This window comes from Theropithecus gelada, chromosome 12, assembly GCF_003255815.1.
Source record: "Theropithecus gelada isolate Dixy chromosome 12, Tgel_1.0, whole genome shotgun sequence".
Taxonomy (NCBI): Eukaryota; Metazoa; Chordata; class Mammalia; order Primates; family Cercopithecidae; genus Theropithecus; species Theropithecus gelada.
In genome coordinates, this window is record NC_037680.1 from 45,021,720 (window position 1) to 45,049,293 (window position 27,574).

Here is a 27,574-nt window from a genome sequence, read left to right on the forward strand (position 1 = left end):
GCTCTCATGATCATCACTTGCCTCTTCCCAACTTTTGAGTTTCTGTGTATTTCGTTTGTTTCGTTTTCTCCCTGTTAAGGTAGTAGTCTTTCTTTGCACATAATAGAAGGTATTAGCCCATTCTCTGTCACTTGTTATAAGCCGTTTAACTGTGAAGAATTTATGGCAGGTCAGGAGATTCTGGAAATTTCTTCATCCTTTTTTAATAGTATAAAACTTTATAAAACATCTTAACTTTTTCAAAGGTTCTAGTTCCCTTTTAGAACCTAATAAAACATTTTTCCTAGGATAATCTGTATCTCTCTCCTAAGTTTGCATAAAGTTTCTAGTGTTCCATAGGAATCCTAAACGAAGTTTCCTTTGTCTTAGTACAGTAATGCCTGTTGCCAGGCAAACTTGAACTAGCCTTAACTATGACCATGAATACCCTGTTACTCTGTTTTGTGTGACAACAAGCACCAAGAATGGTATTGCTACATTGGTTTTGGTTGTACTTTCAAATTTTACCAACTATGTGATGTTTTCGTTTTATTTAAAAACTTTCAAAATTGTTTCAGATCCTGTATCTTTGGGCTTATGTTAATATTCGTGATTATTTCATTTCATGTACAGATAACATTGTGACTACTTTCCCATTAAGAGTCAGTATGCTTTGTGAAAATACTATTATTATACTTATAAGAGTTATTTCTAAAGCAGAGTTTATAAAATTTCCCGAGTCCTTTATTATTAGTATCTTATGTAAATTACTCGGTGCGTGCTTTGTTTGTTGAGTAACTCATTCATCAAATGAAGATACTTGTTATAATAGTTAAATTCATTCATGGCAGGTGCAGTGGTTTATGCCTGTAATCCCAGCACTTTGGGAGGCTAAGGCAAGAGGATTGCTTGAGCCCAGCAGTTTGAGAACAGCCTGTGAAACATAGGGAGACTACTGTCTCTACGAAACACAAATAAATTAGCTGGGCGTGGTGGCTTGTACCTGTGGTCACAGTTACTAGGGAGACTGAGGCAGGAGGATTGGTTGAGCCTGGGAGGTTGAGGTTACGGTGAGCTGTGATCATGCCACTGCACTCCAGCCTCAATGACAGCGTGAGACCCTGTCTCAAAAAAAAAATTCATTTAAAAAATATTTACTACATGCCTGCCTGCCCCAAGCATTGTCTAGTCTCTGGGATACCTCCTTTCCACCCCAATGTGAGTCCTACTTACCCTTCAAAGCCCAACTCAAGTCATGTTATTACCATGAGCCCTTTCTACTATTCTTTCTCACGTGAATCTCTCCAGAGGTTCTTTCCTGAACCCCTGTGGAACTAATAATGAGCACTGCTAATTTTAGCCATTAGCCAGTAGAATTATTTAGAATTATTCTCTACTTGTTTCATGTATCTTAGTGTTTGTTTTCACCCCAGCTAGATTGCCTGTGTATTCAGGCTGTGTTCAGTGAGTATATGGTGGTTTGCTGATTGATTCAAAGTGAATCTGAGGAATACATTTACTTTCTTTGAGATTAAGAGAATTGCCAGTGCTGTATTGGGGCTGTTAGGATGCAGGTGCAATAGCTTGCAGCTGACTCTCAGGTTCAGCAAGGCATCATGAAGGAAAGTGACCATTGCCCTCTATTGGAGTTTAGCCCTCTGGCTTGCAGAGACAGAAGCACCCTAACACTCAAAGCATTTCATGGTTGCTTTTTAAAAAGTTTACAGGGCCAATTTCTGTGGCTTTTACTGGGGGAAGCATTACATAAGAGGACAAGGAGCACATGTATCCTATGCATTGTTTCGGAATAATTCCACTCCCAGCTCCTGACTTGTCAGAGGGTGAGATGTTTGGGAGAATATTTTCAGTCTGAAGAAGATAATTATTTATTGTTTAGTCTGAGCTTTTAGCCCACACTTCCCTTTCATGTGGTTTTTGCTTGAGAGTTCTTGGACCAAGGTTAGATTGAATGTTGAGACACTATTGGGAGTGTAAAAATCAATGGATGAAAGAAAAGGTATAAATACCACAATTGCATTCATTCCTTTCTCTCTTTACTCTCTTTTTTTAATCCTGAATCTCCTTACATTGGATTATGTATAATACCAATTTTAATTGACTGATTTTAGTGACAGCATTAAAATGTAAACATAAATGTAAGGCTGATGGTACTTATGAAGAGTATCTCTCATTGAACATTTTCATTATAGATTCAGATATATTGCAGCAAATGAATTGTAATGGTTTGAATTGATACCATCTTTACCTTGTCTTTATACAGACATCAAATAACATCTAATGTTTGACTCACATGAATATTGCCTTATATTTGAAAAAAGTTATATTGCTGTTTACATAGTTATTTAAGATTTGTGGAGATCAAAAAGAAGAATTGTATGTTTTTTTCTTTTTGGCAGACCTTTTTGTTCAATGTAAGTAGACTTAAGTGGACTTCATGTTTTCTTCTAGATGTAAAGGAAAGGTGCCCAAATTGGCAAGACATTAAAAATTATCGTTAGGCCAGGCGTGGTGGCTCACACCTGTAATTCCAGCACTTTGGGAGGCCAAGGCAGGAGGATCATGTGAGCCTGGGAGTTCAAGACCAGTCTGGGCAACAAAGCAAGACCCTATCTCAGAAAAAAAGAAAAAAAAGATAAAAATAAAAATTATCATTAAGCTGCCAAAATTCAACATTTGTTTGTAAATGTTTATGCATCTGGCTAGTAGACTTGGATCCTAGTCATGAGCCACAAAGAGAAGAGGTTATGTGGTTATGAGATGAGTGGCTTTGGTTTTGGATCTTACTGAGGGTACCAAGTTTGTTGCTGATCACAGGGTCATGTGAAATGGGACCTCAATAGGATGGAGACCAGATTATGTGTGTGGGTGGGGGGTTGGGGGGAGGGGTTGTCGTCTTCTTGGTGCGGTTTTTACTGGACTTCCAGCCTCCTTCCAGAAATTGTTCAGGGAAATGTAGATGAATAGCTTTGGCAGAACGTAACATGAGTGGGAAAATGTAACATGAAAGGAAAAGCTTATTTTCAGTATAGTGGCTTTTTTACTTGCCTTCATTCATTAAATCATTGTTTCAGGGCCCCATCCCTTTTTTTTTTTGAGATCACTCTGTCATCCAGAATGGAGTACAGTCGTGCAATCTCGGCTCACTACAACCTCCACCTCCCTGGTTCAAGTGATTCTCCTGCCTCAGTTTCCTGAGTAGCTGGGATTATAGGTGTGTGCCACCACGCCCGGCAAATTTTTTGGTATTTTTAATAGAGACAGGGTTTCACCATGTTGGCCAGGCTGATCGTGAATGCTTGGCCTCAAGTGATCCACCCACCTTGGCCTCCCAAAGTGCTGGAATTACAGGTATGAACCACCATGCCCGGCCCCCATCCCTTTGTCGATGCACAAAAGTTAGAGTTAAGAGCAAATGCTCTTGGAGTTTGTGCAACTTTCTGTTTGCTCTAATATAAACTGAGTGCAAGAATTCTTTTATTGTAGCAAACGTTCATATACTCTACCTCTAAAATACAATGCTCTGTTCGTGGCATCTTTCCTGCTTCTTGAACTCCAATTGGTGAACATTGAAGTCAATATTCTGACTGATCTCTGACCCACTTTCACACTGCTATGAGTTTAGCTTTGTCGCGTCAGGCCCCTATTGACTTCAGTAGGGATGGCGCTAGGTTTGAGAGGCTGAAGAAGAGACCTGGAGCCAGTGAACAAGACACAGGTTTTTATTGGAGGGAACTTACATACAGGGACAGTCTAGTGGCAGCAGGCTTGACAGTAGAGCATTATTTATTATATAAATTGCATGCTTGTAAAAAGTATACAATTTATATAATATTTAGAGCTACTCTCTCTAACAACCTCTGCCTGGCAACCTTCCCTTAATCCAAAACAGAGTATCTTTCCCCTGCATACCTGCATTCCATGGACAGGCCAGGGGATCAGATGTTCCACATAAATAAGTAATGAATCTGTCGGATGGCCACTCCCGGATTCCTTAGCTCAGAACGCTGAAGACACATTCAGGTGTGTCTGCCTTACAGGGTCATTCTCAGGGTATACTTAAGATGTTGCCGTCAGGTGCATCTGCCATACAAGCTTCTACTTTTTTCAATTCCCAGATACCATAGATGGTTGAAGGTAGGATGCCCGTAGCTATAAGACACATCTCCAGTTTCCCAATGATACAAAATATTCTGGGACCACCTTGAATATGTAAAGTTTTAGAGATGAAACAATTGATATGTATATTAATAACATTAATATGTTTATTTAGATATAATGCTTTTCCTATTCACTTTCATGAAATAATTTATTCAGAGCCTGTATTTGCATCTTTGACATCATGTCTTTGTCAGCGAAGCTACTTCAGAGTCATCTAGGACAATGTGCCAGAGTGCCTTCTCTTCCCTTCCATCTAAATTGCATAGACTTCAATGTGTTTGGAATCCATGTAAGAAGTTTTTTCTGTAAATGTTAACCCAGGCCTTAGCACTCTTTCAGACTTTTTTTTTGTCCTTTATCTGTAGGTGTATATTGAGGATCTCCCACATGTAACTCTCTTCTGTCCTCCCTTTAAGAGGGATCTTTGAAAGGTTTGTTAACAGTGACATCTAATACAAACAGTTATGAAGTCACCACCTTAGAGATAATGACTTAAGTATTTGTTAAATTTCTTTGCTCCCTTAGAATAGCTGTTTCCATCAGCTGACCTTCTTGAGCATCTCAGACTGGCGTTGATTGAAGTTGTTTCAGATTTGAGTGTCTTCAAAGAATACTTCTTTGTTCTAAATAAAGCGCTTGAGACAGTAGTCTATAAATAAGAGACCGTAATGACTTGAATATATGACAGCCTCTTTTTGGGGGGGAAGAGAAAACGTATCTTCAGTTTATATGTGGCATAGTAATTAACCAGAGGGTTTTCTTTTTTTTTTTCCTTTTCCACGTCTACTGGCCACATTGTTTATTTCCTTGTTTTACATTCCTAAGTATTTTTGATGGTTAAAAAAAAATAATGGCAAGGGGCAAAAAAAAAAATAGTGGTTTACTGGAATATGGGAAATTTAAATAGGCTAATGATTATCACATGGTACTCGTGAACCCTAAATAATTAATGTGTGGCAATCTAAGAACATAATGCCATCATAGCAAATAAAACAACAGAATTAATGGAAAAAAGGTCCCAATTCCCCAACCAGTACAGAAAGAAAATTGAATAACATAGCTTATAAGATTGTCTTCAATCTTCACTTCTGCAATATAGAACTATCCCTTAATCTTTTTTTAATCTTAATTTCTGTTTAAAGTGGTGTTACATATTGCAGTGATACAACATAGAACAATTAATATGAACATTTTCTTTTTAGAATCTGGTAAGTTTGGGAAGAGCAGGTATAGAAGAATCTTACTGGAACATGGTCACAACTAATCCACTTCTCTCGAGATCTTTACTGCCTCTCTAGCAAGAGAAACACATGTCAGAAGAGGCTCGGAAGAGGAAGCAGGCTGTGGTAATAACAGCACTTGACATTTTTCTAGCTCTGTGATTTTCAAGGAACTTTGTGAGCATTGTTTAATTCCATCTTCACAAGAACTCTGAGATGTAGACTAGGGCATTCGAGGCATACCCTACTCTTCTGCCTCCTATGTTTTCTTTTCAACATTTAAGGAAATGTTGCTTTGAAAGGTTAAGCAAATTGACTCAGGTTACCTTGTAGAGCGTGGGAAAACAGGCTGCTTCTCTGGGTGGAGGAAAAATCTTGGTACAGTTGTGCTCTCTGTGGTTCTTTTCTCCCCCCAATCCTCTCAAATCCTATTTCTCACTCCTGTTCCTTCCAGGGACGTGTAAAACATAGTCATGAATGTGTTTTAGAAGTGATTGTCCTAAAAGTGCTTCAACCATGTCTTGTTTCTTTTTGAAGAAGGGCAGTAAATTCTTATCCTTTCTATATTTTTCTCTTTGCATTTTTTCTCTTGCCCAAAATAAGAATGCAGGTACACTTAACAAACAAAGGAAATATCAGTTCATTTTAAAATGAACGTTGTCAGAGTAAATTCAACTGTGAGTGCTAGGGTTTATTATCTTGTCCTGAAAGACTTCTGAATTTAAGTAGGTTAGTAATCCCTGCCTCCCACTAAATCTTTTTAGATTACAAAACATTGTTCTCGAGAGATAACTTCAGGAAAGAGATCATTTACTGACATTCATTTGAGATCTGTGTAACGTTTATTTGAGACCTTTATGTTGGTTTTATATATGCTTGAGGTTGTATATATAGTTTGAGGACCATCTATCAACCCTTCCAGGTTATAAAGTATCTAATTTATTAAGAATATTGTCTTGAGCCTCACATGTGGACATTTAAATGTCACAAATATTTATGGAATTGTGAATATAAAGAGGAAGTAGGGCTGGTGATGTAGAGATGAGCTCTTTTCCTTCAAGGAGGTTGATACACTAGTAGTAAGCATAAGACCAGAATGGGCTTTGAAGTCAGAATCACCTGGGGGTAAAATCTGACTTCCCCTTGATAAACCTAAAAATCATTAGACTGATGATACGGTTACAGTGATACAGTGATGCTTACCTCCTTGGGTTCTTACAGCATTTGTAACTTGTATACTGAAGGCTTTAATACATCCTGGTTTTCCTCCCCCTTCCTCCTTTCCTTTCTCTCCATAAACATTATAGGTGACAGTAGTATCTGCTTAGTTATGGGTAAACTATCCAACTTATTCTGCGATAAACTACCATACTTCTCTGTCTCTCTTTTTTTTGTTTTTGTTTTTGTTTTGTTTTGTTTTGTTTTTTTGAGGCAGAGTCTGGCTCTGTCGCCCAGGCTGGAGTGCAGTGGCGCGATCTTGGCTCACTGCAAGCTCCCTCTCCTGGGTTCATGCCATTCTCCAGCCTCAGCCTCCTGAGTAGCTGTGACTACAGGTGCCCACCATCACGCCTGGCTACTTTTTTGTATTTTTTAGTAGAGACAGGGTTTCACCGTGTTAGCCAGGATGGTCTCAATCTCCTGACCTCGTGATCTGCCCTCCATGGCCTCCCAAAGTGCTGGGATCACAGGCATGAGCCACCGCCCCCGACCTACCATACTTATCTTAAAGCAAGAAGAAAATCCCTGAAAATCTATGTCCTTGCCCCAGGCCCTTTTCATATATCCCCTCAACCTAGAAGTGTTTCTGCAGTTCAACCCCTTGGCATCTCACTCACTCTGAAACCTAAAGGCACCTTGATAATATTTACCTTGTGTGTTTTCCTGAGTTGTGGTTATTTGTATATTTATTCCATCTCATTTCTTGACTGGAGGTTCTAGACTGTAAACATTCCTTAAAGGCATCTTTCCATTTCCTATGGTATCTAATGCAATGACTTGTACTCATTAAATCTTAGGATTGAATTAAATTGATCTAATAGTGCCTTGGTAATGGTCACATGTAAGTGGTAGCCAAGTCTAGTTCCTACTTTTCTGTGGTATTGAGCAAAGTTAACCATCACCTGATTTCTATTTACCAATAAACTACAAAATATTTTCGGTGCATCTAGAAGTATTAGATCCTAACAGACCTCATGGGTTGATGTCCACTAGCCTCTAGAGCCAATGCAAAATGATTACCATAGAATCCAAGGCTTCTCTATCAGTTTCCTCACACTCCCCACCTCTCAGTACTTATTACACTTCAGCCTACGCCCTGTGATTCAACCAGGCAAATTGGATAGATGTACACCCTTTCACAAAAGTAGATAAAAATATACATTGTCAGCTGACATAACAGGTGGCTTTCTTTTACCACCTAGAGTTCCATTAAAAATGTTGACACAGTCTCCCACATAAGGTCACGGCCTAATCTGGGAAACAATTTTGAACCTATCCCTATATAATTGTGACTCTCAGTACAACAGATCTGTTTCTCTCCGTGATGTTAACTTATGATTTAAATTAAACTTAATTTGCATTTATCAATAGTATTGTATACTCATCTGCTGGTTGCTTGTGGACCTCTGCTTTCTGAAGACAAAGACCAATGATGAATTCTGATTGAACAGTTTCTAGCAGTATTGTTCTCATAGTCCAGCCATCTCATTTCATAGAGGAGAATGTTGAACATTCTCAGGTGGATGCCAGTTTCTTGGCCTTATCTTTTTTTATTTTTATTTTTATTTTTATTTTTTGAGACAGTCTCGCTCTGTCGCCCAGGCTGGAGTGCAGTGGTGTGATCTTGGTTCACTGCAACCTCCACCTCTCGGGTTCAAGCAATTTTTCTGCCTCAGTCTCTCAAGTACCTGGGACTACAGGCGTATGCCACCATGCCTGGCTAATTTTTGTATTTTTAGTAGAGATAGGGTTTCGCCATGTTGGCCATGTTGTTCTTGAACTCCTGACCTCAGGTGATCCGCCCACCCCAGCCTCCCATAGTGCTGAGATTACAGGCATGAGCCACCTCGCTCAGCCCTCTTGGCCTTATCTTGATACCCTTAAAAAACAAATTTTATTCATAGATCTTATATTTGCATGCAATGTTGAGCTTGAAAATACAGAAGTAGAATATTTTTAAATGACTTCTAGAAAAGGAAGCACAGATGAAGTAAAATTTACTGCCGTTTGAAACCACAAAAATCATAATAAACACCTTAAATGAAACGCCAAGTCAATAAAGTTAATTTAGACAGGGTTCTGAGAGGCAGTCACTGTGGTATACACATATTTCAGCAGTAACAGAAGAAGTGGGGGTTGCAGATAGCAAGCGTATTGCACAGTATAAGCGTTGGCCGATTCTTTTTTCTATTTCTCTCATTTAGAAAATATAAGGGAATTGATTTTCAGTATTTTTTTCAGATCAAGTGATATTAAAAATCAGTTTAGCCAAAATTAAGAAACATAGAAGTATTTAAAAAATATATCTGAGTACAACTAAGATAAAGATACATGAATTATTTGCCTGGTATAAGACTTTATAATTTTAGTGCTTTTGCTAAATGTATAAGTACTTAAATGATGTTGGCCCATTGATAGAAGCCATAGCTTTAATTTGATCCAAGTCTTTATAGGCTTAATAAATTTTAAAAAATCACCCAGATCTACCTACCTATGTGGACAGACTTTTTACAAAGGAACATGTAGTTAAATAACATTTTTGATCAGCCAGAATTATGCAGTATTAGTATTCAGAGAGTTTAAATTAGTAATGTAGATATGTAGTTTACTCCCAGGGAAAGAGAAGAATAATAAGTATCTATGCATGCAGAGTGGTCAGTGGGTATAAATGAACTTGAATTCATTAACCTCATGATTTGACATCAAAAATGGAAAAATCTGATCAAGTGAAGTTCAGGGTGGTGGTTATTTGTGTGTGCACAAAGGAATGGGGTTTGGGGTTTGACCTGGGTAGCCACTCTTTGGTTCTTGGACAGTATTTTATTCCCAGCCCCAGCATCTCAGTCCTGAACAGGTCACCATTCAAAAATACAGGTTCCTGTAGTGCCATCATTTCAGGAAAATTCTTTGGGGGCACTGATGAGTCTCCAAACCAGCATGAAACATGTTGCAGCTAATTTATTCCGTGAACTTAACATTTTGTGAAATGTATACATTATCTACCTCTACATAGTTCAATTCATCCCGTCCTCCACTTGAGCATCCCCATGTAGTGAGCCTGTAACAATGATCTTTCATTCTATATAAGGAGAAACAGAAGCTCAGAGTTCTTGATTTCTTTATTACTCAGTTGCTGCTCCTTGGGTTTGCCCTTTAAATGTCAGGTGATGTTTGTAGCAACGTGATATTTTTACTGAGTATCTCATTTTGAAAAAAGAGAAGTAGTATGTGCCCCAAGGCCTCATTGGGGATGGGAAGAAATGGGGCTCTCCTTTCGTATTCAAACATTTCCCTTTCCAGCAGCCCCATGGAATCACCCTGAGTGACTTGGATGGCTACTTGTGTAGTGAGGGAGGTACGTGAGGGATCTGAAAGAGCTGCCAAATAACCCAATGAATATTTGCAGCCTTTATGGGAAATAACTACAGAGAATGAATATCAATCGATATGTAGATAGATGAACATCTGGGCATTGATTCTGAAACAATTGAAAAATCAAAGGATGATTTAGCTTAATAGTGCCTTGATTTTACAAGAGATTTTAATGTTCATGATTAAACTGGCTGTACCGGATTTTACCGAAGCCCATTTATTGTGCTTTGGCTGTAGCCTTCCCAGCAGGCATTCCAATGCTCTTGTAACATCTTTCAGATGCGGCTACAGGTGTAGCTCAGCCTCCTGGAAGGTCCTGTTCTCTCACAGCTGCCAATGGGAGACCTGATTGTAATTATAGCTTCCATGATGGAATGTCTTTAAAACCTAAATCTAGGCTACAGTTGTTGGCCTAATGCCTGAAGAACCGTGGCTGTTAGGAGCTTGAAGAGTCTGATGAGGAGCCCCTTAGTCCTAAAGCCACGTTTGTGTAAGAAATGGAGTTAGGCAGTTGAGCGTAGTTTGTGGGCTGATTATGTTCTCTCGAGTCCGTGGTCTATATCCAAGTCTATCTCTAGCTCTGAATCTCTGCATCTTATTGACCTAGAGCCTGAGATCAGTAGCGAAACAATAAAAATTTTTGGTTTACTTCTGCAGTGGAATTATGGAGAACTGTTATTAGATATGATTTGATATTAAAATGAAAACGCGTTAGAAGTAAAAATGTGTTTGAGGGAGTCATTCTCAATCTGTCAGAGAAGACGAAACAAAGATTTAAATATTTTTACATTCCTTGGAGCCATCCTTAATTAAGATATACTTGATTTTAGTCCTTTTCCCTTAACCCTATTTCCTGGCTGACTTGAAAATTATAAGCAATTTCCGCTGTAGGTTTTGGCTACTTGAGGGGTTATGCTTTTCAAAAACACAACTTTTGCAAGGGTTTAATTCCACATTGCCACAGGAAAGTGTGTTCAAAAATATTTGTAGGGTGGGGTATGTGTGTGACAGAGACAGATTGAAGTTGAGCAGTTGTATACATGTGTGTGTTTGAAGTGTGTATAGGTCAGGGGTTGGTAAACCAGGGTCAGTCGACCACATCTGGCCTGCTGCCAGTTTTTGTATGACTTGTGAAATAAGAAGGGCGATGTGGTTTGGATCTATGTCCCCAGCCACATCTCATGTTGAAATGCAATTCTCAATGCTGGAGGTGGGGCCTGGAGAGGTGACTGAATCCTGGGGACAGTTTCTTATGGTTTAACATCATCCCTCCTTGGTACCTCATTGCAACATTGAGTTCTCATGAGATCTGGTTGTTTAAAAGTATATGGCACCTCCCTTTTCTCTCTCTTGCTCCTGCTTTGGCCATGTAAGATGTGCCTGCTTCCCCTTCGCCTTCTGCCCTGATAGTATGTTTTTTGAGGTCTCCCCAGAAGCAGCAGCCACTGTGCTTCCTGTACAGCCTGTAGAACCATGAGTCAATTAAACCTCTTTTCTTTATAAATTACTCAGTCTCAGGTATTTCTTTATAGCAATGTGAGAACAGACTAATACAGAAAATTGGTACTGAGAGTGGGGTATTGATATAAAAAAATACCTGAAAATGTGGAAGCAGCTTTGGAATTGGGTAATGGGCTTCTCAGAAGAAGCCCTCCAAACTGTTCCAATGTCTGCCCATTACCCAGTTCCACAAGCCACAGGAAGAAGAGGGAAAGTTTGGAACTTCCTAGAGTTTTGTTGAATGGTTGTGATCGAAATGCTGATAGTGATATGGACAGAAATGGTCAAACTGATGAGGTCTCAGATGGATATGAGGAACTTATTGGGAACTGGAGCAAAGATCACTTTCGTTATGCTTTAGCAAAGAACTTTGAGGCATTGTGACCCTGCCCTAGGCATCTGTGGAACTTTGAACTTGAGAATGATGATTTAGAGTATGTGGTGGAAGAAATTTCTAAGCAGCAAAACATTCAAGATGTAGCCTGGCTGCTTCTAACATCCTATGCTCATATTGTGTGAGCAAAGAAATGATACCCAACTGGAACTTACATAATATTATTTAAAAGGGAAGCAGAGGATAAAAGTTTGGAAAATTTGCAGCCTGGCCATGTGGTAGAAAAGAAAAGCCTGTATTCAGGGAAGGGATTCAAGCAAGCTGCAGAAATTTGCATAGATGAAGAGGAGCCAAGTGCTAACAGCCAAGACAATGGGGAGAAGGCCTCAAAGGCATTCATAGCACCCCCTCCCATCACAGACCAAGAGTCCTAGGAGGGAAGAATGGTCTCCTGGGCTAGGCCCAGGACCCTGCTGCCCTGCCTTGGGACACTGCTCGCTGCATCCCAGCTGCTCCAACTCCAGCCATGGCTCAAAGGGACCCAGGTATAGCTTGAGATGCTGCTTCAGGACTGCCAGTCATAAGCCTTGGTGGCTTCCTCATGGTGTTAAGCCTGCAGGTGCACAGAGTGTACGAATTGAGGCTTGGAGCCTCCACCTAGATTTCAGAGGATGTAAGGAAGAGCCTGGAAGTCCAGGCAGAAGCCTGCTACAGGGACAGAGCCCTCATGGAGAACCTGTACTAGGGCAGTGCAGAGGGGAAATGTGGGGTTAGAGCCCCCACACAGAGTCCCACTGGGGCACTGCCTAGCATTGCTGAGAAGAGGGCCACTATCCTCCAGACCCCAAAATGGTAGATCCACCAGCAGCTTGGACCCTGCACCTGGAAAAGCTGCAGGTGCTCATTGCTGGCCCTTGAGAGCAACTATGGGAACTGAGCCCTGCAAAGCCACAGGGGTGGAGCTGTCCAAGGAAGGCCTGGGGAACCACCTTCTTGCACCAGCGTGCCCTGGATGTGAGACATGGAGTCAAAGGAGATTATTTCGGAGCTTTAAGATTTAGTGACTGCCCTGCTGGGTTTCAGACTTGCATGGGGCCTGTAGCCCCTTTCTTTTGGCTAATTTCTCCCTTTTGGAATGAGAGTATTTATCCAATGCCTATACCCCCATTGTATCTTAGAAGTAACTAACTTATTGTTGTTGTTGTTGTTGGTTTTAAATATGGAATGGTTGAAGAATTTGTGTCTCATCCTTGTGCCGGGGCCATGCTAATGTTCTTTGGATCCTCCTGTTTTAGTGTATGTGCTGCCAAAGTGAGCACACTAAGTTGTTTTTTATTTTACAGGCTCATAGGGAGAAGGAACTAGGCTTGTCTCAGATGAGACTTTGTACTGTGGTCTTGAGTTAATGATGGAATGAATTAAGACTTTGAGGGACTGTTGGGAAGGTATGATTTTATTTTGAAATGTGAGGAAAACATGAGATTTGGGAGGGGGCCAGGGGCAAATTGATATGGTTTAGATCTGTGTACCCACCCAAATCTCATACTGATATGTAATCCCCATGCTGGAGGTGGGACATAGTGGAATGATTGGAAAATCATGAGGTTTGTTTCTCTTGGTTTAACATCATCCCCCTTGGTGCTGTCATCACGATAGTGAGTTCTCATGAGATCTGGTTGTTTAAAAGTGTGTTGCACCTTCCCTGTCTCTCTCTTGCTCCTCCTCTGGCCATGTAAGACGTGTCTGCATCCCCTTTGCCTTCTGGCATGATTGTAAGTTTCCTGAGGCCTCTCTAGAAGCAGATGCTGCTGTGGTTCCTGTACAGCCTGTAGAACCATGAGCCAATTAAACCTCTTCTCTTTATAAATTACCCAGCCTCAGTCATTTCTTGAATAGCAATGCAAGAATGGACTAATACAAAGGGTTTTTACATTTTTAAATGGTTATATTTTACATTTTAAATGGTTTTTACATTTTTAAATGGTTATATAAATACTTACACAATATCCTTAGTTTTTCTTCTTAGTGCACAAATCCTAAAACATTTACTAACTGGCCTTCCAGAAAAAAATGTACTAACTCTTGGTCTAGGGAATGATGTTGTAACATCTTTCCTTATTTTGATTATAAGAGATAATTCATTACTTTTTAAAAAAAACTCTTCTAAATTACTCTTTCCAGTAATCAAAACTAGTATATCTTTTTTTTTTTCTTGAGATGGAGTTGCTGTGTTGCCAGGCTGGAGTACAGTGGCATGATCTCGGTTCACTGCAACCTCTGACTCCCTGGTTCAAGCGATTCTCCTGCCTCAGCCTCCCAAGTAGCTGGGATTACAGGCACATGCCACTATGCCCAGCTAAGTTTTGTATTTTTAATTGAGACGGGGTTTCACCATGTTGGCCAGGATGGTCTCAATCTCCTGATATCGTAATCTGCCTGCCTCGGCCTTCCAAAGTGCTGGGATTACAGATGTGAGCCACTGCACCAGGCCAAAACTAGTATATCTTAATAGAAATGTCTTATGTTTTTGCAGTCTTTTCAGGGGTTAATGAAAAAAGTAGAAAAGGTTTGCTGCAAAATTTTAAATCCATCAGTAGTCATTATAATATATTCTGGAAGTATACAAAGAGAAGAGAATTACAGAATGCCCCCCTCCCCATATGAAGGAGTTGGCTCTGGGCTCATATGGAATGGAACATTACCTCAGTGTTTGCTTCCGTCATGAAATACCTTGGTTACCGGTTATCTCTTCCTTAATGTATGTTTCATCCTTCTGAATGCATCAGAGAGAGAACCTCCGTTGTGAGCTGACTTCCCTGTGGAGCAAGCAGAGCAACTGTGGATAGCCTATTTGCTTTCACTCCTTTGTACTCCCAGTCCCAGGCAACCACCACTAATCTATTTCCTGTGGCAATAGATTTGCCTTTTCAGAACATTTCATATAAATGGAATCACCCAATATGTGGTATTTGTGGCTAACTTCTTCCACTTGGCATAATGCTTTTGAGTTTCATACAGCTTAGAGAATATATCAATACTTCACTTGAATGGATATACCTCACTTTGTTTATCCATTCACCATTGAGTGGGTATTTAATTGTCTTTGCCTTTTGGCTACTATGAATAATGCTGCTGTGAACATTCAGATAGAAGCCTTTGCCTGGACATGTCTTCATTTCTCTTGGGTAGCTACCTAAAAGAGAAATTGCTTACTGAGTTATATGATAAATTCACATTTAGAGATATGAAATGTGAACATGAATATCTAAGAAATTATGAAACTTAGTAAGATGCACCATTTCATCTTCCCACCAGCAGTGTGTTCAGGTTCCAGTTTCACTACATCCTCAGAAACATAGCTATTATCTCTTCAATTATAGCCATTCTAGTGGCGTGTGAAATGATTTCTCACTTTAACTTTTATTTCCCTTGTGAATAATGATGTGGCATTATCATGTGATTATTGGTCATTTATGTATTGGTAGATATCTGTTTAGATCTTTTGCACATTTTAAAGTTGTGGGGTTTTTTTTACTATTGAGTTTTAAGAGTTCTTTATACAAATCCTTTGTGGGCTTAATGACTTGCAAACATTTTCTCCTAGTCTATGGCTTGTCTTTTATTTATGGTATCTTTTGAAGGGCAATGCATTTTGAAACATGAGTTAAGAATTCATAACATAGAAGAGATTTCCAATATTTTTTTCTCATGTTGATTATTTTATTCTAAAGCTGAGATTTGTAGGGATTTGTGGAACTCCTCCAAAGAGTCAGTGCCAGGGTTGGTCACCTCTTTAGGTAGTTTGAATATTTTGGATACCCACACAATGCTAGAGCTCTAGGCAGCGCCAGGTTTCCCTATGGCCTATATCTGTTTAATTCATTTTCCATTTAGGGTGCATCTGTCAAAGGTGACTTCAAGGACATCAGTAGGGAGAGCTTATCTTGGATGGTTGGTTCTATCTCAAGTCTAGCCTGAGGGTTTCATCCTGTCTGGACCACCAAGGCCAAGAAGTGGGAGTGCTCCTTTTTCATTTCTGTTTCCCCTACTCTCCATACATACCACTCATCCCTTTAAATGACTTTCTTTTATAATGCAAAAAGGATGATAAAGAATATAGGGGGAGAAGTTGAACAGAAGAGCTAGTATAAAAATCCGAAAACAGCTAGGCAGCACTATCAGAAGATACTGTATACTGCTTAAGGGCACATACTCTGCCACTTACAAGACATGGAGTTCAGGCAAATTGCTTGATCTTTCTGTGTCTCCTTCCATAGTTCTAAAATGAGAGTAATAACAGTATTAACCTTGCAAAGTTTTTGTGAGGAATAATGAATTAGAACATGTCAGGTGTTTAGAAGCATATCTGCTGGTAATTATTTGGTAGATTTTAACTATTATTTTTGTTGTTGTTAAACGATAGGTAGAGTGCTGCTGTACAAAAAGCACAGGCTTTCACATCAGACATCCCTGGTGTCATCTTGAGTTTGGGTCCCCACTCCTGTATTTACTAGCTGTTGACTTCAGACAAACCATGTTGACGTGTTGCTGTGATGGGTAAAACAGTATTACATATTTGATTGCACTTAACAGTGGCTGGAAGATAGTAGGTAGTCAATAGATGTATTTTTGTTGTTGATTGTTTGGTTTTGATGTTAAGGAGGCATGATTGGCAATGCAAAAGAATCCTGTGACCCCTTTCTGAGGGAAAGCACCACAGAAGTTGAAGGAAGAGGGAAGTCTTGCAGAAGAAATGATGGGTGGGGGCCCTCTCTGAGAGATTTGTTTTTGACAGATGATGAAGGTTGGTCAAGGCAGCAGCAGGCCCAGAGCTGATGTTTCAGGAGACACACACATTGGGCTAGTAGAGACCAAGACCCAGAGTCTAAAGGTGGGATTTAATCATTGAAAACCTTGAGGCTCAATTACTAAGTGTCTTCAGAGTTGTTCTTTTAGGAACCTCAATCTGGCTATAAATGGACAAAGTCCTGGAGTCAGAAACCACATTCAGGAACACTGCAAGTGTTAATTATTAACCCTGTTAGAAAGCAGTCCTAATCTCTAGGCTTGGTTCTGAGAATATCTGCATGCTGTCCCTTCATTGAAGGCAATTTGCTCTCTACCTACGTCTTTTCTTGTCAGTGCTTTCCTGGTTACCCTGAGGTTCTACATGAAAGAGGTTTTATAGCACTAGGAATAATGTTACTCTAAAGCATGCAATGGAACAAAGAATGTGTGTTTGTTACCTTAGCCAGTATATTCCAAATATGTACAAGTGATTACAAGAACCACTTGAGAATCAATTTTCTATATGATAGTCTATCTCTGCCTTGAATTACCTAGTATATTCTAGGAAAAGTGTAAATAATTTTATTTTTGTAATTTGAAATGTTCATTTTGTAATTTAAATTGTTATCATTCATGAGATACTTGGAATGACCTATTTACTGTAGTAACTCTAGCTGGAAATTTCTTACTGATTGCCTTCCCACCTACCCACTACAGTCTTAAACTCTTGGACTCAAGGGATCCTTCCACCTCAGCCTCCCAAGTAGCTGGGACTGTGAGTAGTCACCACCCCGGCCTCCCTTCTTTTGTACATTTTCAAACTTTAAAAAGATCTTATGATGAAATCTTTGACAGTGGGGTGGATTACATTTCCTTTTTGTTGTTTCTTGAAGTATGAACATTGATTTGCCTTTATTGTGCTTTTTACTAGAAGAGGAAAGATAAATATAAGAATATAGTTCATTCTTGATAAATGTTTCATAATGTCAAGAATCTTTTTGCTCCAAGTCCTTTTTAGGCTCAGAACAATACCAGAAAGGACCTGGCCACCCTCAGCTCCTATGAGCTCTTCCTCCACTACCATGGAGTAGGGACCTTCATAGCTTTAATGACAGCCCTCTGTTGAGAGCCACTGAAGCCTTGTCCATTTTTCCCTGCTCTGTGTGACCCTAAAGTCTTGAGAGGATTTGGACATTGGGAAAACTACTTAGCTCACAGGAACTTTCTTTGAGTTTTATATTCTGCCTTGTCTTCTGCCTCTCTACTCAACCACTCTTTCCTTGCTGCTTACCCAGAGAAGGAATGAGAAAGGACACCATCTCTATTTTAACCGGGCTTAACCGGTTTGATGTGGAAAGACTGAGTTCTCCAGGCATTTTTTCCCAGTGACACTAGGGCAGGATGACCCTGAGAATAGAGGTAACTCTCCAAATATTGTCACAAGCTGGGAGTGAAGACAAAAGATGCGACTGATTTTTTTAGAATAGGTAAGGCTTGCTTAGATTTACAGCTGTTGCCCGTCCGTCGGGAAGCAGCCTTGGAGATTAGCTTGTCAGCCCCTGAGGGAAGGACTTTGACTTAATTCGTATTTATATTCCCAGCACCTAGTTGTATATCTTGGTATTTAGTAAATCCTTGGTATCTCTTAATGAATGGCCATATCTGGTTGTTAGCATAATAACAAATAGAGTTTATTTGATTCGATTTCATTTTTACTTGGTAGATATTTTCCAAGAACTGAGCAAAAGTTCATTAGATTGGTATTTAGTAATCTAATGCAAGAGGGAACTTTCCCTATGAAAATTCTATGCTTCAGGAAAGCAGACTTTCATTCTATATGGAATATAGTTTAGAGTGTAAGAAGAGTAGATCATCCCACCCATCTCTGCCACATACTATAGTTATACTATTAAAGAGTTTAAAGCACAGGTTGTGAACTGGTAGCCCCAAGTTGAATCTAGCCTGCACAATTTGGCCTGTATGATTTTATTTATTTATTTATTTTTTTATTTTTTTTTTGAGACAGAGTCGTGCTCTGTCACCTAGGCTGGAGCGCAGTGGCTCACTGCAACCTCTGCCTCCCGGGTTCAAGCAATTCTCATGCTTCAGCCTCCAGAGTAACTGGGACTATAGGCTCATACCACCATGCCTGGCTACTTTTTTGTATTTTTAGTAGAGCCAAGGTTTCACCATGTTGGCCAGGCTGGTCTCGATCTCCTGACCTCAGATGATATGCCTGCCTCAGCCTCTCAAAGTGCTGGGATTACAGACATGAGTCACTGCACCTGCCTGATTTTTATTTTTAGTAGAATTAATCACCAGTATTTACAAAGTCTGACATCTTATAAAATATCAGATTTTCAGCTTTCTATGAAAAAATGAGGAAAATCGACAATACTTGAGTTTGCATTATTTCTTGACATTTGACCGGCCCTTATTTCAGTGGGGTATTGAAATAGCCACATTCCCCAGCATTGCCAGCATAGAAACTGTGTGCCAATAACCATTCATCTCAGTACTCTGAGAGCTAAGTTTAACCAGCTCCTCAATTGCCTTAACCTGCCTAGTCCCTGTAGAGATTTAAGTTTGCAACTTTTTGTTTAGAGACTTAAAGGTCTTACATGATGACCTTGAAGGTTAGATTATTTAATTTTGTGGCTATAAAATACCAGAATACAAAAGGATTTTAAAACCCATGAATAAACATACTTATTTTGTTCATCTGTACATCTTCATTGGTCGATTTATCCATGTATCATGTCTTATTTATAACACCACATTGCCATGGAAATTCACTGCTGTACTTTTCACTTTCCAACCCTACTAAATTTTACACTTAACATTTTCAGAGCTGCTTGTACAAAGTACAGATTTAGGGTAGTAGCAGTCTCAAGTGGTTTTATAACATTAAATATTAAATAACCTTAAAAATGCAAACAAGGGAAAAGTAAGAAGTCAGCCAAATCCTGACACATAAATTTAACAAAAAAGCAACACAGAGTCTCTTATTTACATGTCCTACTGCTTAACCACTTTGTAAGAATGAAGCCCTCCTTCATTCTACACTTGTGTCTTCTTCAAATCTAGTAGACGATGTCTGTCCTAAAGTCATATTGTAGTTGATAGTTTGTCTAGCCATTGGCACTGGCCCATACTCATGAAACTTGAAGTCATTTATTGGGTGCACGTCATATACCAGCTATATAAAAATAGTAATAATAGTTAAGAGTTACAGAGCCCTTGCCATGTGTTGAATGCTATTCTCTATACGAGTATTGCCTCATTTAATCCTCATTTCTAACCCTTTGAAGTAGGTGGTTTTATTTTCATTTTGCAGATGAGAAAGAGGCATAGGGAGTGCCCAGGATCAAACAGACTGTGTGAAAATTGTGGAGGAAGTCTTCATGCCCAGGCTGAGTGAACATAGCTTCCTGAGAGCGAGTCCTGCATAGAAGATTTAAGACAGATCTTTCACTCAGAGTTGAAAATATCCAAATGATTGTAGGTCACTTAAAGGATGACTAATAACATACGTTATTTAATGTTAGAATAGTATCTTATGGGGATAAACACTTCCTGGGAGGTGGAGACCAGAGAAAACTGCAGGAGGATCATGAAAGGTTGAGTTGGACGAAGAAGAAAACTCAGGGTTAAGGCTTTTTTGTGTTGTTTTGTTTAATTCACATATGGTGAAACAAGAATGAAATTTGTCTAGACTCCCTAAAGAAGTTATCCCAGGCTAGGCCAGAGCAACAGTTGATTAGCTTTACCCAACTAAGAAAAGGGTGGAGGCACAGAGACATCATATGGATTGCCTATTGCAGAGATTTTGATATTCAGGTTGGCTGAGAATATTAAAGCACTGGGGGATTAGGAGTGTTGGCTGCTGGATATGTAAGACTTGCTCTTTGGTGACAGTACCTTAGGTCATCTGTCTGAGCAGCACTTCTTAAGATCTCAAACTCCTCTTGTTCTTTTTCTATGTTTTGCAAGCAACCTCCTGTGTAGATATTTCTGCAGGGGGAGTAACTCTCATTCATATCAAAGAAAATATTCTGGACTTTGTGACTGTTCTCTTTGTCATGATTAATCAGTTGACAGCCTGGCTTACGGGTCTGGCTGTGGCACTCAGCTAATGCCAGCCTACCTCTTGAAGAAAGATGAAGACTAAGTGTGTTGGGCTAGGGAAGAGACTGAGGGAATGGAGCAAAGGAAGTAAATGAAAGGGATATTTCCAATGCAGAACTTTGAGGGTTGATGCCTGGGATAAAGGGGGTTGAAGGCGAAGGAGGACTCAAGGACCTGGGACATTGGGTGGAGAATAGTGTCCTTGACAGAAATGGAAGGAAGAAACAGTGGATTCCTGGGAGAAAGATAATATGTTTTGTTTGTTTGTTTGTTTTTGGATTTTGAACCTCAGGTGCCGATGTTTGGGTGTCCAAATGACATTGGGTGTCCAGGGATATAGAAATGGTTAGGGACAGTGATTGCCCAGCATACAGGGAGTGGGTGAGTTCACCTAGCAGGAGCACATGGTGTGAAAAGAAGGTTGAGGATGGAACCCCATGTGTCACTGGCATTCACAGACCAAGGGTAGTCTGTGCACAAGGCAAGAGAAGCAGAGGGTTGGACAAAAAGGTAATGAACACAGCAGTACTGATTCAAACAAGGTGGAATGGCCAGTTGTGCCAAATATTGCAGGATCAGGATACAAGACTTAACTAATATAGGACTTGGACTCAAAATATAAGAATTCAAGAGAACTTAATGGTCTGATTGTTTCTCCAGAAGAGACACTTAAACTTGCCCAGGATCACCCTATGAGTATCATAGGTGTAAACACTGTTACTACAGTGTTTCCTGCTTGGCAACCTCATGATCTCATGTTCACCCATTGTTTCATGCTGCTCATTTTCTAAGTATAGCTTTATGGTCAATATATAATACCGTGTAATAGCTGCTAGGACCAGAAATCATGATGCTCGGTTCAAGTGGGCAGCTCAGCCTCACATGCTCCTAGTGAAAAAAGGGCCCTTGTTATTTAGAACATAAAGTGCTGCAGTATGAATATAGCTGATGTGTAACTCATAACTCTTCCAATCAGCATGCAGCTCATATGGCATCAGCCAGTCAGCTAAGAACTTCATTTTGTACGTTGTAACGGGGTTGGGTTTTGTGAAATGGCTTATTTTCTTATGCGGGAGTGCAAATTTACTGGCATTTATTCGAAAAATCTAAGACAGATTGTTAGGCTGATTATGGTCCCTTCTCTGAGTGAGGAAAGAGCAAGAGCATCTTCTCGAATAGAAAATACAAATTATTAGTCAGAAGTCTGTGCACCTACATTTGTTTTCAGTTGGATGGGAGATCCTTGACATACATGAATTTGACTTTCATACATATGTGCATACAAACGTATGTACATACACATATTTTCATAATATACATATGCATATGTGTGAACATATACATATACATAAACATCTGTGTCTACACATACAGGTATTTTCTTTACAAACAACTTAAAACTCCAGGAGATGAGGCATGATTTCTAAATGTCTGCATCGTGTGACTGGTATGTCAGGGCAATGAAAAGAGCCCAGCTTGCTTTCACAGTTGGGAGCCTGGTAGCCTGGGGCAAGTTCTCAGTCCTGCTTGCCCACTGCCTGGAAACAAACTTGGTGCTGTTGCTGGGGTGCATAGTGGGAGTGACAGCGGCCTTTTGGGTTGTGTGGAAGCTGAGTGATGCCTGTAATTGCTGGCTTTCCCCAGTTCCCTGACCAACCTGCATGACACAGCAGAGGCAGCCATAATCTTCCTGGGAACATAACTCCATTGACCTGGGAACCACATCCCCATCCCCCACAGCAGCTGCAGCAACTCCTGCCTAAGGAGAGTCTGAGCTCAGACATGCCTAGCCTTGCCCCCACCTGATGGTCCTTCCTGGCTCACTCTAGTAGCTGAAGACAAGAGGCATATACTCTTGGTAGTTCTAGGTCCCCCCTCCCACTGTCTGATCCTCCCTATACTACCATAGCTGATGCTGTCTTCAAAGCGCCACCTCCTGGTAGGAGGCCAATCAGCACAAAAATAGTTCATTAAACAACCAAAACTAAGGAACCTCACAGAGTCCATTTCACCCCCCTGCCACCTCCTCTGGCACTGGTATCCATAGCTGAGAGGTCTGCAGACGGTTCACATCATAGGACCCAGTGTAGACAACTCCCAGCACCAGCCCAGAGCCTGGTAGACCTGCTGGTTGGCTAGATCCACAAGAGAGAGGACAATCACAACAACTCGGCTCTCCGGAAGCCACATCCCTAGGAAAAGAGGGAGAGTACTACATCAAGGGAACACCTTATGGGACAAAAGAATCTGAACAGCAGCCTTGAACCCCAGACCTTCCCTCTGACATAGCCCACTCAAATGAGAAGGAACCAGAAAATCAATTCTGGTAATATGACAAAACAAGTTTCTTTAACAGCCCCCCAAAATCACACCAGCTCATCAGCAATGGATCCAAACCAAGAAGAAATCCCTGATTGACCTGAAAAAGAATCCAGAAGGTCAGTTATTAAGCTAATCAAGGAGGCACCCAAGAAAGGTGAAGTCCAATTTAACGAAATAAAAAAAAAAAAAAATAATAGAAGAAATGAGGGAAGAAATCTTTAGTGAATAAACAGCATAAGTAAAATACAGTCAAAACTTTAGGAAATACTGGATGCACTAAGAGAAATGCAAAATGCTCTGAAAAGTCTCAGCAATAGAATCGAACAAGCAGAAGAAAGAGCTTCAGAGCTTGAAGACAAGGTTTTTGAATTAACACAATCCGACAGAGACAAAGAAAAAAGAGTAAGAAGAAATGAGCAAAGCCTTCAAGAAGTCTGGAATTACATTAAATGACCAAACCAAAGAATAATTGGTATTCCTGAGGAAGAAGAGAAATCTAAAAGTTTGGAAAACATATTGGGGGGAATAATCGAGGAAGACTTCCTCGGCCTTGCCAGAGCCCTAGACATCCAAATGCAAGAAGCACAAAGAACATCTGGGAAAAATAAACAGAATAAAAACAAAAATCACATGATCATCTCAATAGACCCAGAAAAGCATTTGACAAAATCCAACATGCCTTTGTGTTTAAAACCCTTAGCAAAACTGGAATTCAACAGGCATACCTCAATGTAAGAAAAGCCATCTATGATAAACCCACAGCCAAAATAATACTGAATGGGGAAAAGTTGAAGGCATTCCCTCTGAAAACTGGAACAAGACAAGGATGCCCACTTCACCACTTATCTTCAAACATAGTACTGGAATCCTAGCCAGAGCCATCAGACAAGAGAAAGAAATAAAAGGCATCCAAATCAGTAACAAGGAAGTCAAACTGTTGCTGTTTGCTGCTGATATGATTATATACCTGGAAAACCCTAAAGACTCCTCCAAAAAGCTCCTAGAACTGATAAAAAAAATTCAGCAAAGCTTCTGGATACAAAATTAATGTACACAAATCAGCAACTCTCCTATACACCAACGGCGACCAAGTGGAGAATCAAATGAAGGACTCAACCCCTTTTACAATAGCTACAAAAAGAATAAAATACTTAGGAATATATCTAACCAAGAATGTGAAAGACCTCTACAAGGAGAACTGCAAAACATTGCTGAAATAAATCATAGATGACACAAACAAATGGAAACACATTTCATGCGCATGGATGGGTAGAATCAATATTGTGAAAATGACCATACTGCCAAAAGCAATCTACAAATTCAGTGCAATTTCCATTAAAATACTATAATTCTTCTTCACAGAACTAGATAAGTAATCCTAAAATGTATATGGAACCAAAAAAGAGCCCACATAGCCAAAGCAAGACTATGCAAAAGAACGAATCTGGAGACTTCAAACTATACTATAAGGCTATAGTCACCAAAACAGCATGATACTGGTATAAAAATAGACACATAGACCAGTGGAACAGAATAAAGAACCAGAAATAAAGCCTGGTTTATACTTACAGCCAACTTATCTTCAACAAAGGAAACAACAATGTAAAGTGGGGAAAGGACACCCTGTTCAACAAATAGTGCTGGGATAATTGGGAAGCCACATGTAGGAGAATGAAACTGGATCCTCATCTCTCATCTACAAAACTCAATTCAAAATGGATGAAGGACTTAAATTTAAGACCTGAAACTATAAAAATTCCAGAAGATAACATTGGAAAAACCCTTCTAGACATTGGCTTAAGCAAGGATTTCATGACCAAGAACCTAAAAGAACCAAAAACCTAAATGCAGAAAAAACAAGGAGAAATAGCTGGGACTTAACTAAACTAAAGAGCTTTTGCATGGCAAAAGGAACAGTCAGCAGAGTAAATGGAGCACCCACAGAGTGGGAGAAAAATCTTTGCAATCTATACATCTGACAAAGGACTAATATCCAGAATCTAAAAAGAACTCAAATCAGCAAGAAAAAAAAAACAATCATTAATAGACAATTCTCAAAAGAAGATATACAAATGGCCAACAAACAGGAAAAAAAGCTCAACATCACTAGTGATCAGGGAAACACAAATCAAAACCACAATGTGATACCACCTTACTCCTGCAAGAATGGCAATAATAAAATCAAAAAGTAATAGATGTTGAGATGGATGCAGTGAACAGGAAACACCTCTACACTGCTAGTGGAAATGTAAACTATTACAACCACTATGGTAAAGAACTAAAAGTAGAACCATTTGATCCAGCAATCCCACTACTGGGTATCTACCCAGAGGAAAAGAAGTCATTATATGTAAAAGATACTTGCACACAGTTTTATAGCTGCACAATTCACAATTGTGAAAATGTGGAACTAGCCCAAATGCCCATCAATCAACAAGTGGACAGTTTCTTTATCCACTCGTTGATTGATGGGCATTTGGACTGGTTCTACATTCCATATATATAATACATATATACACACACATATACACATATATATTTACATATATGATAGAATACTACTCAGCCATAAAAAGAAATGAAGTAATGACATTCACAGCAACCTGGATGAGATTGGAGACTATTATTCTAAGTGAAGTAACTCAGGAATGGAAAACCAAACATCGTATGTTCTCACTCATAAGTGGAAACTATGAGGATACAAAGGCATAAGAATGGCACAATAGATTTTGGGGATTCAGAGAAAGAATGGGAAGGGGGTGAGGGATAAAAGACTACAAATTGGGTTCAGTGTCTACTGCTTGGGTGATGGGTGCAGCAAAGTCTCACAGATTACCACTGAAGAACTTGCACATGTAACCACATAACACCTATTCCCCCAAAAGCCTATGGAAACAAAAATTAAAAAAAAAAAAAAAAAGTAGAATGAGCCTCCTCAGCCAACTAGGATCCATTCCTATTCGTCTTAATTTTTCCCTTCTCATCCCTAACAACCTTAATAATTAGGTATTTTAGTCCCCATTTTCAGATAAAGAAACTAAAGACATTTTACTCTATTGTTAATAGGTATGGATTTAGTAATAAGTGATGGATTCCACCTTATCCCTGTGAAAGTTCTATTACTCAGTCTCATGTTTTGTTATGAGACGTGTAGTAGAGCCTGCAGCAGAAAACTGACACCAAACACGGTAATAGAGAAGGGCAAATTCACTTTTTTTTTTTTTTTTTTTAAAGACAGGGCCTTGCTCTCTTGCCCAGGCTGGATTGCAGTGGTGTTGAGAGGTGACAATGTGCTAGCGGCCCTCACTCTCAGCACCTCCTCAGCCTCCGGCCTTGGCGTCCACTCTGGCGGCGCTTGAGGAGCCCTTCAGCCTGCCAAGGCACCGTGGGAGCCCCTCTCTGGGCTGGCTGAGGCCGGCGCCTCCTCCCTCTGCTTGCCAGGAGGGGTTGTGGGGAGAGGCGCCAGCGGGAACCGGGGCTGCACCCTGCCCTCGCAAGCCAGTGCGACTTCTGGCAGGCGCCGGCTTGGGGGCCCCCGCACACGGAGCAGCCAGTGGCACCCCCCGCCCAGGGCAGTGAGGGGCTTAGCACCCGGGCCAGCAGCTGAGGAGGTTGTATCAGGTCCCTCAGCAGTGCTGGCCTGCAGGGGTTGCACTCAAATTCTCGCCAGGCCCTAGCTGCCTCCTTGCGGGGCAGGGCTGGGGATCTGCAGCCCGCCATGTCTGAGCTCCTCCTCCTGCTGTGGGCTCCCCAGCGGCCTGAGCCTCCCCGACGGGAGCCACGCCCTGCTCCGTGGTGCCCAGTCCCATCCACAGCCCAAGGGCTGAGGCGTGCAGGCGCGGCTGGGGATTGTTGGGCAGCTGGGGACTGGCGGGCAGCTGGGCCTGCAGCCCTGGTGCAGGATCCACTGGGTGAAGCCAGCTGGGCTCCTGAACTGGATGGGGACTTGGAGAACTTTTATATCTAGCGGGAGGATCGTATGTGCACCAATCAGCACTCTGTGTCTAGCTCTGAGTTTGTAAATACACCAATCAGCACTCTGTGTCTAGCTCAGGGTTTGTGAATACACCAATGGGTACTCTGTATCTAGCTAACCTAGTGGGAACTGGGGCTGTGCCCCATGCTCGAGGGCCAGTGTGAGTTCCAGCAGGCATGGGCTTGGGGGGACGCCGCACATGGAGTGGCTGGCCGGCACTGCTGGCCCAGGGCAGTGAGGGGCTTAGCACCTGGGCCAGCAGCTGCGGAGGTTGTGCCGGGTCCACCAGCAGTGGAGACTTGGAGGACTAGCACTCTGTGACTCTGTGTCTAGCTCAAGGATTGTAAATGCACCAATCAGCACTCTCTGTCTAGCTCAAGGTTTGTGAACACACCAATTGGTACTCTGTATCTAGCTAACTTTGTATCTAGCTAACTAGCACTCTGTGACTCTGTGTCTAGCTCAAGGATTGTAAAAGCACCAGTCAGCACTCTGTCAAAACGGACCAATCAGCTCTCTCTAAAATGGACCAATCAGCTCTCTGAAAATGGACCAATG

At 40.7% G+C, this 27,574-nt stretch overlaps 1 protein-coding gene and 1 non-coding gene across 3 annotated transcripts in view; one reads left to right on the forward strand and one right to left on the reverse strand.

Moving 5' to 3' along the window:
* The window catches only part of CERS6 (ceramide synthase 6), a 317,382-nt gene that overhangs the window by 137,226 nt on the left and 152,582 nt on the right, over positions 1 to 27,574 (forward strand). The window lies entirely within an intron of this gene.
* LOC112636775 lies at positions 13,016 to 13,121 on the reverse strand. The gene has a single exon (XR_003122252.1). It is a non-coding gene; the product is annotated as a U6 spliceosomal RNA (small nuclear RNA).